At 39.3% G+C, this 14,162-nt stretch overlaps 1 protein-coding gene across 2 annotated transcripts in view; it reads left to right on the forward strand.

Annotated features, from left to right (window-relative positions):
• Positions 1-3,414: 3,414 nt before the first annotated feature.
• PHACTR4 (phosphatase and actin regulator 4) overlaps positions 3,415-14,162 on the forward strand; it is a 117,964-nt gene continuing 107,216 nt past the window's right edge. The window contains exon 1 of one of the 2 annotated variants that reach the window (XM_044667946.1): positions 3,415-3,515. The gene's annotated coding sequence lies outside the window, so the exon portion shown is untranslated. The remainder of the gene's footprint in view (positions 3,516-14,162) is intronic. The other variant, XM_044667945.1, reaches the window with a different exon arrangement.

Below are 14,162 nucleotides of genomic sequence, written 5' to 3' on the forward strand. Positions count from 1 at the left end.
ACCCTGTTTGCCTCAGGTTTCTCAATTGTAAAATGAGGTGGAGAAAGAAATGGCAAACCACTCCAGTATCTCTGCCAAGAAAACCCCAAATGGGATCACAAAGAATCAACACAACTGAAACAACTGAACAATAAAAAATTAAAAAAATTTTGAGGTACCACTTCATACCCATAAAATTAGCCACAATGACAAAAAAAGAGACAAATGCCAGAGGGGCTAGAGTAGGGTAAGAGGTACACTAATGCACTGTTGGAGTTGCAACTTCCAATCATTTTGGTAAGAAATTTGCAATTTCGTTTCTAAAACTATTAAGCCATGATACTTTTTGGCCCATCAATCCCACTACTAGATTTATACCTCTTTTTTAGTAGCAAAGAATTGAGAACTAAAGGGATGTCCTTCAATTGAGGAATGGCTGAAGAGTTATAACATATGAATATAATAGAGTGCTATTGTGTTATAAGAAATGATGAAGGAGATGACTTCAGGAAAACCTGGGAAGGTATATTTATGAATTGTTGGAAAGTGAAGTGAGGAGAATTGAGAGAATGATTTAAATATATTTTGAGGACAATCAATTCTGAAAGATGGAGTAACTCAGATTAACATAGTGACCTACTATAATTCCAAAGGACCCATGATGAAACAGGTTCTATGCAACTCCAGAAAGAGTGCAGATCAAAGCATACATTCCTTTCCTTTAGACACAGGTAATGGTTGTTGGTTGTTTTTTTTTTTGTCAGGAATATATGTGTGTGTGTATGTGTGTGTGTGTGTGTGTGTGTGTGTGTGTGTCTGGTGTGTACATTTGTGATTATGGGGGGGAAGAATTTGGAACTGAAAATAAAAGAAATAGAAAAGACTAAATTAGAGAGCATTTGTTGAGTTGCTTCAGAGGATTCTATAAGGATATTCCATAGGAGTGTTTCCATAGGACTTCTTGGAAATGAATGAAATTGCAGATTTGTACTTATCCCACTCTCCTAAGATGTCTTTCCATTAGAATGTGAGCTCTTTGAGAGCATTTTTGTATCCTCAATTCTTGTATCATATCCCCAGTTGTATCCTAAATTCTCGGTTTGGTGCCTGGAACATAATAAATGCTTGATAAATGTTTAACTGACTGTTTCCCAGTTCCCCCAAAACAAACATTTATGAAGTGGTAGTCAGTATTGTTTTGGTTTGAAGCAGGAATACATTGGAGTAGCTGAAACTAGTATATAAGCCAAGATAATAGAGACAATCAGTACAAAATTTAAGTGTTATAAGCCCTGAATATGGCCCCTCATGCAATTTTTCATGCTTTACAATTACTGGTACCAAGTAATATGAATGAAAAACTACAGTTTTTCAAGTTGTTACAGGAAAAATAAACTTTACAAAAACAAAAACAAAAGTACATTCCATTAAAAGGAAAGCTCTTTGTAAATAAATTTTGTATGATAATACAATTAAGGGTATTTAAGCTGAATTTTAAAATGGTTACTTTTCTTATTGATAACAAAAATAAATGGGAAGCAAATTCATTTTGTAACAGAAATTTCCTTGTGAAATATGTGTTTGATGGGTAATTTAAAAATTTAAATATTTAATTTAATCATTGGAACATCTTCCAATTCATACTCTAAACCAGAAAGTGGCAACATTTATGAAAAATCAATGCTGTGGATACATTTATTAGAAGGCAATTACATGTTTCTCAATTTTAAAAACTCTTGTCCTCCAAATGAAATAGAATAAAATAGAAAAAAGAAAATCAAAGGACAAAGTAAAGACTTGTTTATGTATCACTTGTTGTTCAGTCTTTTTTTTTTTTTTTTTTAGTCATGTCAAACTTTCCATGACCCCATTTGGGGTTTTCTTGGCAAAGATACTGGAGTGATTTGCCAATTTCTTTTCCAGCTTATTTTACAGACGAAGAAAGTGAATCAGAAACTCATCTTCATAGTTCAAATTGGGTCTCAGTCACTTCCTAGTTGTGTGACCTTGGGCAAGTCACTCAACCTGTTTGACTCTGTTTCCTCATCTATAAAAAGTGTCAGAAACAACCAAAATGACTGAACAACAAAAAACCAAATGCATTCTCAGACTTCTGTCAAGAGAGTAGGAGTTGAGAGCTTTACGGCTCTTGAAGGAGAATATCTGTGGAACTGGCTTTATAGTTGACTGCAAGACATGGCCCCTAACTTTTTGCTGTCCCCCAAATTAACACACAGACTAAATATTTCCCTCCAGAAAAAACTCTTCTTTCCAGCCCCAAAGGTGAGAAGAGCTCTAGATTCAAAATTAGAGAGCCTTTGTTTCCATACCAAATTCTGCCCTAAATTATTAGTCAATTCTTGAGGTCATTTTAAGCCTGCTTTTCTCATCTGTAACCAGGAGGTGAGATGATGAGGATTAAATGAATGGAATTGGAGTAGATAATCCTTGAAGTCCCTCCCAGTAGTTTATAGTCTGATAAAATGACCATGAGCAAGTCTCTTTTCAGTTTCTCTGTGAAAATACTAAATCTACTGGAGAATGAAACCACTCCAGCATCCTTGCCAAAAAAACCCCAAGGATAGCTATGGCCCATGGGGCCAGGAAGGAAGAGTCAGACACAACTGAACAACAAAAACAAGGAGGTTGAGATCTATGCTCTTTTAAAATCACTTGAAGGCAAATTAACATATTCTAGTGGAAAGAAATCAGGGATTTCAAATTAGAAGGCCTCCATTCAAATCCTTGCTGTCACTTATGACTTGTTCGAGTACAGGCAAGTTAATCGGACCTTAATTAGGCACACATGATTAAGTGCCTACTGTGTGCCAATCATTATGCTAAGCACTGGGGGATCCAAAAAGAGGCAAAAATTCTTGCTCTCAAGAAGTTTATAATCTAATGGATATAGCAAGCAAAGAAACACATACCAAACAAGCTACATACAGGATAAATAAGAAATAATAATTAACAGCGGGAAGGCACAGGAATTAAGACTTGAGAATAGCTTCCTGTAGAAGATGGTCAAGCCTCAAGGGCTCTAGTTGCTCTAGACCTCCCCGCCCCCAACAATTCCCTCTCCTTGACTTTCCCTGGAACACCGCGCCTGAACTAGCCTCAGAGTCCTCTCCCTAGGAGGGGAGGAGCAAGGGAGTGGGCACGCACACCACCTGCCTCCCTTAGGACCGTGCACTGCCGGAGACCGAGCGGCCTGCCCCACCATTTTGTACGGCCCTCCTCTTCTCCTCCTCCTCTCTCCGCTCCGCCCCCTACACACACACACACACACACACACACACACACACATATACACCCCCGCCAGCCCCTCTATGAACTACAAGCCCCAGAGTGCCTCGCGACGGGCCCCTGTCTTCACCCCTCCCCTTAACCGTCCCGTGCCGTTTCTCCGCCCCGCTCGGGGGCTGACTGCACAGGCGGCGGCGGTGGCGGCGGCGGCGGCCGCTGGGCAGGTGAGCGCGGACTTCCGGAGGAAACGGCCGAGGCGGCGGCTGCTGCCGGTCTGAAGGGCCGAGGAGGTGAGTGAGAGGGTTTGGAGAAGGGGCTTTCGTGGGGCGGGGACCGGAGTTACAGCTCCCGGGCGCTGGCCCTCCGGGGCAGGCTGGGGCCTCTGGCCGCTCTTCCTCAGTCTGGCCCCGGCTCCGCTACACCCCCCCCCCCATCCCCGGCCTCGCGGCGGCTTTTGTTCGGGTCTACCCCAGGGAGAGGGGCGCGAAGAAGCCCCGGGCCCCGAAGGGAGGAACGGTGGCGGCGACGGAGGAGGATCCTGTTACCGTAACAGGAGCGGGTCAAAGTCCAACGAATAAACCCAACTGGCCACCCGCTGCATCCTCCGTTTTTCCGACGCCCGTTAGGGCTCTCCGGGGCCACGGCCAAAAACTACGAGGGATCCCTCTTCTAGGGAGGGAGGGGTTCTTGTCGTGGCCTGGGGCCCGGAGCCTCTGTCCTTCACTGCCAGAGGGACCTCAAGTAACTCATTTGTCTGGGTTTCAGTCCCAACCCGGGAGACTGGTGTTGGTGAGGTTGGACTAGGTGGCCCCCAGACTCATTCCAGCAGGATTAGGAGCTTCTCGAGAGCAGGAACTGCCTTTCTCTCTCTCTCTCTCTCTTTTTCTTTTTCTTCTTTTTTTTTGGGGGGGGGGGACATAGCTCCTTCGTTTAGCACTTAATACCAGCTTGTTGATTTAACTCTTAGATCTATGCATCCATGTGGCTATTCTTTCTAGGGATGCTAAGGGCTGCCCGCCCCATCAAGATTTTGATTGTAGGTCAGGATTTAGGACTCCTAGAGGAGTTGAAGGGAGGTTGGAACTGGGACCTCGGGAGAATCGGAGCATGAGTATTCTGAAGGTTCATGCTGGAGGAACGGCGTTAAAGGGCAGCCCGGGCAGGGTTTCCTATCCATTACGGGCAGCCTTCGACTCCACTTTTCCTCACCGAATTCCTCCGACCCACCCCTCAAACTATTTTCCTTTCGCATTCTTCTTGTGTAAAACAAAAAAGTGAAAAGAATGAATTGGTGAGTTGAAGGCTCTGATTTAGTGAGAAACTAGAAACCCAGTGATTTAAGAAGCCAACAAAAGATACCAGTGCACTGCACAGAGTTGGGAGATCAGAAGTTATTTTGGGGGGAGAGAAATACCGATTCTTAACAGAAACTGGAGAATGCCATATGTTCAAAGGAAATTTGGTTACCTTGTAACTTCCTTAAAGACATTTTTAAATGCCTTCTCAGTCTCTTTAGAAAATATCTTCATGAGTATTGTCACATTCAATTTAAAGAGAGACACCCCGGAGCAACTAATTTTTATTACTATTTAATATTTCCAATCTCAGACCTGGAGAAATCTTTTACATAGAATAGGTTGCTATATGTTTTCAGGTTGTGTTGGGAAAGCTGAGAGAAGGAAAATAAGGTTTACAGTTACCGGGAAATCACTTCCACTTCATGGAAAAGGGAATTATGGACTTTGGGATCTTCTAATTTTATTACAGTTGCGTTAAGGTTGTTGTTCAATCATGTCAGATTCTTCATGACCCCATTTGGGGTTTTCCTTGCAAAGATACTAGAGTGGCTTGCTTCCTTCAGCTCATTTTACTGAGGGAGAAATTGACGCAGCAGGGTTAAGCGATTTGCCCAGGTCACATAGGTAGTAAGTGTCTGAGACCATATTCGAACTCATGGAAATGGGTTTTCTTGACTTCTGGCTTGGCACTCTATCCACTCTGCTACCTAGCCACCCCATAGGATGGGGAGGGCCAGGAATTTAGTTCTCTGTCCCCTCAACCCCCATCACTTTCAGTCTCCCATTTGCCTGCCTTTAACTTTTTGACCTATCAACACATATTTCTAATTTCTCTCTGATTTCTCTCAATCAATCTTGGATGAACAACCACAGAATTAGTTGAGATATTGGAAGTTTTTGAAGGCATACAATGAAGGGAATGCTAACGAATGAACAAATCATTGTCTGTCAGCTGTCAGAGATAGGTGATGATAGTATGGCTGCTAACCCTCTCATCCTGAACTAGAGCTTTTGATGGAAAAAAATTAATATAAAAGGAAAAAATGCCCAGAAGATGAAGAGGGGTTGGAGGAAGTTGAAATTTTGTGACTGTTAAACCTTATGAGATCAATTTCTGGGAATAGCAGTAAAAAAATGTTTAAGGTACCGAGATGATGTGGTGCTTTGGAAAGAGTACTAGTTGACACTGGAAACATGAAGACCTACCTCTGATGCTTGCAAACTTTATTGCTTAAACTGACAACTGTTTTGGACCTCTGTTTTCTTCATAGTGTATAGAATGAGAGAGACACTTTGTGAGGTCTCTTCTAGCTTTAATGTTGTGTCCTTCATAATTGTCTGACTTAATTTACTGTTTTTCTGCATGCATTGTGAAATCATTCTTCTCTTAACGTGCATTCAGTGGTTCCAAATTGACTGCTAAACAAAATAGAAACTATAGGTTAGCATTCCGGGCATAATCTGACCTCCAACTATCCTTTCAACCTTATCTACCAATGATGAGCATCATATAATCTACATGCAAGCCAACCTGGCTGTCTTACTGCCGCTCTATCCTCTCCTTTTAGTGCCTTTGCTTGTAACATCCTAACCTTCAGGAATAAACTCATAGCCTTTTAGCCTTCTTCCTACTCCATTTCTGCTTGTTGAAATTCCTTTTTTTCCAGGCTTGACTCAAGTGCCCCATCTTCATGAAGCTTTCCCTAATCCCCTATTCCTTCCCTTCTTCTTCCTTCCTGCCTTAGCTGGAAGTGATCTCCCTCCTCAAATTTCTAGATGCCTTTCACTTGGTGCATACTCCTTGGATGTTTCTTAATGGTATTGTAATTCCATTGGATGGTGGCCAAGGGATAGCCATTTGTAGGGTAATGCTGTTGATTTCAGTGGCCCTGTGGGTAGGTGTTCTGGCTGATAGTTTTGATGAATATTACTTTATTAAAGAAGTATTTATTAACAAATGTATTGTTAGTGAATGTATTTGAAAAGCTACTGATCTTGAAACACTAATGAAAAGAACTGTTTATATCCTTATTTGTCTCTTTTTTTTTTCCATTGCCTTCTGTGGGCTGGAGTTACAAGTTGAAATGACACTTCTTACCTTCTAGGAGTTCACCATATAATAGAGGAATAAGGCAGATCCACAAATACATAATAGAATATATTACTGTTAGTGGGAAAAAATGTAGCAAGTTCAAAGGAGAGGAGATTCTAAGTACTTAGGAGAATTGTCGAGATCCTGTTTTCTTTAATATTCTTTTTCTGAGCTGGCAATTAAGACCTAGACTTAATGTCCAATGCAGGCCATGTTGTGATCACCAAAAGTAGCTCTTTCACTCTTCATTTAAAAATTTCCTTGTTAAAATGTGTGACAGAATTAATGCCCAGTTCCTGATCTGTGGAAGCTGTTTTGAACATTTTCATTCCACCTCTATGATAGAATTTCTTTTTTTGAAGTTCAGTACCGTTTAGCCTGTGTCCACAGAAATTACTTGAGTATATTGCAGTTCAGCCACAACTCATTGAGAACAATAAATTCTTATAAATTAAGTACTGTCATTTGGAGTGGGATCTAGATGTGGTTCCAGGATAGTAGTGTGACTAAAGCCAAAAGTCGTTTTTCCTCTGTAAGCTAGTTAGTTTAGTGCTCAGTTCTATCCTTAGTTAACCTATTTGACATTTTAGCTATGGGTACTTTTGATGGTTATTTTTTTCAACACAGCAAGTGTATATTAAGCCCCTACAATGTTCAGGGACATTGTGCTAGTCTTTAGGGAAGATCAGATCTATCCTTGTCTTAATATCACTAATAGTAAGAGCCCTGTGGCATCTTCTGCAAGTAAATTTCACATAAAATGGAACATAAGGGGAAGAGAGGTGCAAGTTGGAGGAAGGAAAGGTCATTTGGGGAGGAAGAGGGTAGATGAATGATGAATGTACTTGGTGTGATTATGTTTTTAGCGGTCTTGTTAAACTTGGTCAGAGAGCTAGGGCTTTATTGTATGAGAGAGCATTATAAGGTTTGCAAAGCTTTCCATGTTGATTTGATGATGATGATAAAACCCTATCAACTAATTTATTTAATTAATTAATTTATTTTTTTAGGCCCTTACCTTTCGTCTTGGAGTCAATACTGTGTATTGGCTCCAAGGCAGAAGAGTGGTAAGGGTAGGCAATGGGGGTCAAGTGACTTGCCCAGGGTCACACAGCTAGGAAATATCTGAGGCCAGATTTGAACCTAGGACCTCCTGTCTCTAGGCCTGGCTCTCAATCCACTGAGCTACCCAGCTGCCCCTCAACTCATTTATTTTATTAAAAATTTTAAAACAAATTTTCCCTCTATTCCAGCCTAAAGTTATTCATTGAACTCAGTTTGCCATCTCCTGATCCTTTTTAGAGGTAGCTATGGTTCAGTGATTGAGAGCACTAGATCTGGAGTCAGGAACACCTAAGTTCAAATCTAGCCTCAAATACTTCCTAGCTGTGTGATCCTGGTCAAGTCACTTAACCCCTCTGCCTGACCAAAGGACCCACTGGATCAAAAAATGACAAAACCATTCTAGCATCCTTGCCCCCAAAATCCCTTGGATTGCTGTGGTCCACAGGATCACAATTTGGATATGATTGAACATATTTGCTTAGTCCACAAATAATTTCCTTTCCATCTCAACCTAATATAATCTTATTCTTATAGGCTCAGATCATTTGTTAACCCTCTTTTGGCAGGCCTTCTTTGATCTCCTTGCTGAAAGTGGCTACTCTTTACTGAGATTTTTTTCCCTTTGTTATTTTTAGTCTTAATTTTACTTTAACCCCATCATGTTGTCCCAAGTCATTTATAGCTCTCTTGAATACTAGTCATTTCCTTACATGTAGAAAGTAATCTCTGTGAGGGGTCTCTGGCCCAGTGCTTTGCATATAGCAAGTAGTTAGTATTTATTGAATTTAGTTTGTTAAAAATTTACATTTATCTACTGTTTTACCACAGTTAATGACCTCTCTGAGCCTGTTTCCCCATTTATAATGAGAATAATATCTTTCATTCTTTGGTGGTTGCCTGTGTGACCAAGAGAATGTTTCTAGGAGAGGAGACAGCTGATCGGGACATTCTTGTCATGGGGAATAACACATTTATTTAACACCTTATGGTTTGCAGAGGGTTATTTAAGTAAAAACAATTGAAGTTGGTACTCTTGAGAGCTCATTGTGGTGGAAGCTATGCCATATTAGAAAGAGAATTCTGGAAAGTTCTACTAAGTTGGGAATGATCCTAATACAGGGTCAGCTAAGTAGGGAGAGGCTCATCAACATCGGGATGGTCACTAGGTTTCAAAATCTTTGGCAACCATGAGAGAAAAGGCTCTCCTCATTTCTGGGACAATCACTCAAAGCAAATAGGTTGTGAATGATAGGTCAAGCACAGCATCTTTGCTCAGAGAGGTGATATTTTGAGCCCTACATAGTAAAGAACTGATCTGGTAACATTTCATTTGTTTTCTTACATTATTTTTGGCATGACTAAAATGAAGGTTATAAAATAGAATTTTGATTGGGAATTTAGTCTGATGTACACGTCTTCATTTTTTAAAGTATTTAGTCTGGGCTTCCTCCATTTCAGGTCTCTTGGTGTCTCATTTATGTGATGGAAGGTTTGGCTATGCCATTGGAGCCCAAATTCTGGCAGGCCCTACTAATCTGGAAAGATTTTGAATATGCTTTGGTGATAGACTGACTCAATGCATATTGATTGAGGAAGCCTTAGTTAAGTTTGGATAGTTCCACCACCAGTTTGGACACAGTAATGATTTTTTTTAGCCACAGCCATTCTATGGATAAATTGTAGAGGGACAGAGAGTTTTGTTGGTAGAGGAAGGATAAAATCACTGATATTTATTCCTCAGTTCAGTAGGTCTAGATCCAAAGGCCTCCAACTGGTCTAACCTTTTTTGGTCATTTTTTTTCAAATTAGGAAACCAAGTTTCAGAGAGATTAAGTTTCCTACTCAAGGTCCCTCAGGTAGCCAAACATCAGAGTGGATTCTTTTAAATCAGGTCAGACCTTCCATCCTTCCTTCCTCCCTGCTTTTACTCTCTCTCTCCTTCCTTCTTGCCCCTTCTGTCTTATTGTCAGTTCTTAGACAAAGTAGCAGCAGCTAAGCAATGGGGTTTAATTGACTTGCCCAGATTGAATTTGAATCCAAGACCTCCTGAAGCCAGGCCTATCCGCTCTGTGACCTAGCTGCCCCTAAAACCAGGTTCTTTTCATCATACAATGAAATGTTTAACTATCAGTGGAATCACAGGCTTCAAAATGATGACTTTTTGAGTAGACCTTGGTGCAGTTTCAGGAAAAGCTTCCTAACAATGAGAACAAATGACATGTATCACTACTTGAGTTAGCAAGTTTGTCTTTCCCTGGTAGTAGTATTCAAGCAGAGTCTTCATGACCATTTGGATTGAATTTTGTCTGCAGAGGCGAGTCACATTTCATGATAGAAATTCTATTAGGACTAGGTTGATCCCTTTCACCTTTTAAGATTTGATGATTTTTGGTTTTGCCAGTTAGAAAAGAATCTTAAAAGAATGACTTGACTATTTTGATAGTAAGAATAATATTTGGTATTTGCCTTGTGGTTTTCAATCCTGATGTACTTTTCTGTACAAAGTACTCTAGCTCATTTGAGCCTCTCCTTTATACAATGGAAGAAGCTGGGACTCAGAGTTATGGTAAGTTATACAATGATTAAGTGCCAGAGCTTGGGATTGATACTTAGGTCTTTGGCTTGTGCTGCTTTTTATGTGACATGAGGAGAAGATAGCTGTCTAGTGGAGAGGGTGCTGGATTTGGAATCAAGAAATCTGCATTCAAATTCTGGTTTTGTTACTGTCTCTGTAATCTCCAATAAATCACTTAACTTCTGGGCCTCAGTATCCTTAACTGTAAAATGAGAAGTTGGATTAGGAAATCTCTGTGGTCCCTTCTAGTTTTAAATTAAGATTTTGTGAGAAATGAGAGTATATTGAACTTGACTTTGCCTTCCAAAATTGAAAACCTCTCTTATACATTAGATCAGTGATGGGCAAACTATGGCCTGCAGGCCAGTTGCTGGCCCTCTGAAATGTTCTATCAGGCCACAGTGACATTCTTCCTAATCTGAAGAATACAATGAGTAGGATCCAATACAATGAAACTTCGAAAGAGTTGTCTTAGAAACAGACTGACAGATGAGCATTTCCTTTCCTTTGAACCCCTCTTTAAAAAGTTTGCCCATCACTGCATTAGATGTTTGTTATCAGATCCAAGAGATATAATAACCATCTTGAAAAACAGAAAGGCATTAATAAACTTGAAAACTGGCCTTTATTTCTTAGTTGTTGTTTTTAGAAAAATTAAGACTTATTTCTTTCAAGTTTTTATTTAACTCCTGTTATTCAGATTTGTCATGAATTTTAAAGAAATTTAAGAATACTTTTGAATTTTAAAACTATAAGATTGCTTTGATTAATCTTATAGTTATTTACCTTATCCATTCACCCTTCATATTCATATTTGTAGAATAGAGAATGTCCTTTGTGACTCATTTTTGTAAACAAGACTGCAGGAAAACATTAGTTGAAGAAAAGAGAAAGACAGAGATTTAGAACCAAAAATCTTTTGAGGAAGTGTTTGGAGAGGAAGTGGAATCCTGATGTTTTATGCAGGCAGACAAGAGATGGTTGGCACTGCAAGACCTTCACATGTAGACTTTGTGCATTAAAACTTCTACATTGTATTTTAAGTGTAAAATATGAATTGTGACAACCTGAGAGTTTTTGCTCAACATATCCTACTTATTATATTTAGTGAAAGTAAAGTGATAGGTACTAGACAAGATGATACCAGTTGTGAAAGTAAGTCCTGTGGCTGTTCCAAGAGTGTGAGCATTGAATTTATGTTGAGCCAGTTAAGTCTATTTTGAGGCTATAATATCCCTGGATGCTTCATTTGGTAGTTTTCTGAAAATAAAAACTAATCTTGAATCTCAGATCTTGGTATCTTGTGTGTATGGTGTTTGTTTAAGGAACATTGCTAGAGTGATAAAATATTTTCTTTATTTACATTGGAAATGTAAATGGAAAACAAGGAGTCAAAACTTGAATATGAATAGCTGAGAATGGGAGAAGAGATGTTTAGTAGAGACAGTAGGATCTTCAAATGTTTTAAGGATGAAGGAAACATGGACATGCTGTAGCTTCTCAGAAGGAACTGGTGGTAAATAAGGAAAAAGTAATTAAAAGATAAGAAAAAGGAGGAATGCGTTAGTGAGGGCATCTGCTGGACCAAAAAGAGATCAGATTAGAGTTGGGAGAGATTTTAGAGATCATCTAATCCCAAACCACCTCCTACTGAGACTCAGCCCAATGAAAGGACTTGCCCAAGGTCACACTTATAAGTGGGAAAACTGTGATTGGAGCTCTAGTCTTCTGACTTTTTATTCATTACTTCTTCCATATACTGCTCTGCTTCTTAGAATGAAAACATGTTTTGTATACATTGTTCAAACAAGCTATAAAAAACTGTGTAATACTAGCCTCAATCATGTAGTGCCCTTTGGTAGATTTAAACTATATGAATTCAGTGACTAAGTAAACTCACCTTCATGCTGTATGGAATAATTCATAACAGTGTTCTAAAGCATTTGGTAAATGAATACTTTTTAACTTGTCTGGGCTTCTCTCAAGGCTATACAAGCTGGGGAAAAATGTGAGAGGGCAAATGTGCTGGGCCACTGTGCTCCCTTAACCAAAAGAGATAACAGTGCCATAGTGAAGACCATCGCTACCATTGTTTCCAACTCGTGAACTCAAGAGTTTTTGTTAGGATCCAGTAAAGCAAACAGTTAAAGAATTGGCGGAGCTCAATTTATAAACTCAGAGATGTTAGAGTTTTCTTGGCCCTAGCCCAGTTTCATTGTGGTGTTAAGGGAAAGGAATGGAGGGAAAAATGAGGTGGATGCCTCCAGGATCTAAAAATCTTTTAGAGGTGATATGGAAAGCATCCATCCAAAACATCAAAACTAATCTTACACATTTTTAGGAAGAAACCTAATTATTAGAGATTTTGTAAATGGGAGCTAAGTTTAGTGCATCAGTTATAGAGATTGGATAGTTTTGAGTCTCTGAATTTTGCAATTTGTATCTTGAGTAGGACATAATTAATGTATAAGTAATATATAACATAATGTATAAATATTCAGGCTTATAGTGCCTGGAAGGTGTTTGGTTTGGGTTTGGATTTTACATTTGAAAGGCTTTGGCTTAACTCTTCTTGAGTTAAGAATAGATTTCTTTCCAGAGTCATGTATTGTGAGGCCTGAGATCTGGAGTTCAAGATTCTTTACCCTTAGCTCACTGTGTAACCCCCGGAGAAGTCTCTTCACCTCCCTGGGTATCATATCTACTATGTGCCAAGCACTGTAGAAAGTGCTAGAGGTACTGAAATTCTTCTCAAGGATCTCTAAATCTGAGTTTTCTCCAAATTTTAAAGATGAAACCACAGGTAGAATAATATTTTTGAATCACAAGATTCTACTTGTTTCCAGAAAAAAAAATTTTTTTTAAATTAATACTATGTATTGGTTCTAAGGCAGAAGAGTGGTAAGGGCTAAGCAATGGGGGTTGAGTGACTTGCTCAGGGTCACACAGTTAAGAAGTGTCTAAGACCAGAGTTGAACCTAGGACCTCTAAGCCTAGGGCCTCTAAGCCTAGCTCTCAATCCCTGAGCCACCCAGCTGCCCCCAAGAAAACTTTTTACATCAATTACATTAGGGGTCCCCCTAGCTCTATCAAATACTTCTTGCTCTTAGATTTAAAATAGTAAACTACTTTTTCTAAGGATAATACTTCTAGAAGTCAGTTGTGGTTTTTCCTGAGAGAAACTGGACAAACATGAAATGTTTCTACTTTTTATCAGTGAACCACACCTATTCAGATAGCTATTCATACCACTCAATGTTTAACAGTGTGGCCATAGCAGTGCAATGTTTAACTAGTGGGAGGAGCTGACTTTTTCTTGGAGGGAAAATTAATACTAATTTTTTTAATGTTCCTGTAGAATGTTAAACTTTAAACAGTTATGGTTAAGTTATGGTTGAAGGCTTTTTGAAATTTCCAAGTGTAATTTTCATGAATTGATTCTTAAATTTTGAAGTTGCTACTTTATTTTAAAAGTAAAGGTCCTATTACATTAAAATTTGAATATTTGTTTTTCTAGATTTTTTTACGATGCCTACTCTATGCACACAAACTAGCTACGTATCCTGAGATTCTCTAACTTGTAGCTGAAATCTTCCATATGTTTTTTCACCTCCTTAGAATATAAACTCCCTGAGAGCAGGTTGGTTTACTTTTCTGTTTGTAGTCCCAGCACTTAGCACAGAGCTTTTTTTAATTTATACGTTCATTCCTCATCTGTAAAATGAGGAGATTGGGTTAGTTAAAGAAAATAGCAATTCAGATTTGGTGTTCTATAATTTACAAAGGGTTTTCCTTATGCCAACCCTGTGAAGTAGGATGTTGGGAGTGATTTGACACATACGTTTAAGTCTCTCAGGGTTAGAGTTGGGATTGGAATGGAGAATTCTACCTGCCTGGAGCCTTAGGG

The sequence above is a fragment of the Gracilinanus agilis genome, chromosome 3 (genome assembly GCF_016433145.1).
Source record: "Gracilinanus agilis isolate LMUSP501 chromosome 3, AgileGrace, whole genome shotgun sequence".
NCBI lineage: Eukaryota > Metazoa > Chordata > Mammalia > Didelphimorphia > Didelphidae > Gracilinanus > Gracilinanus agilis.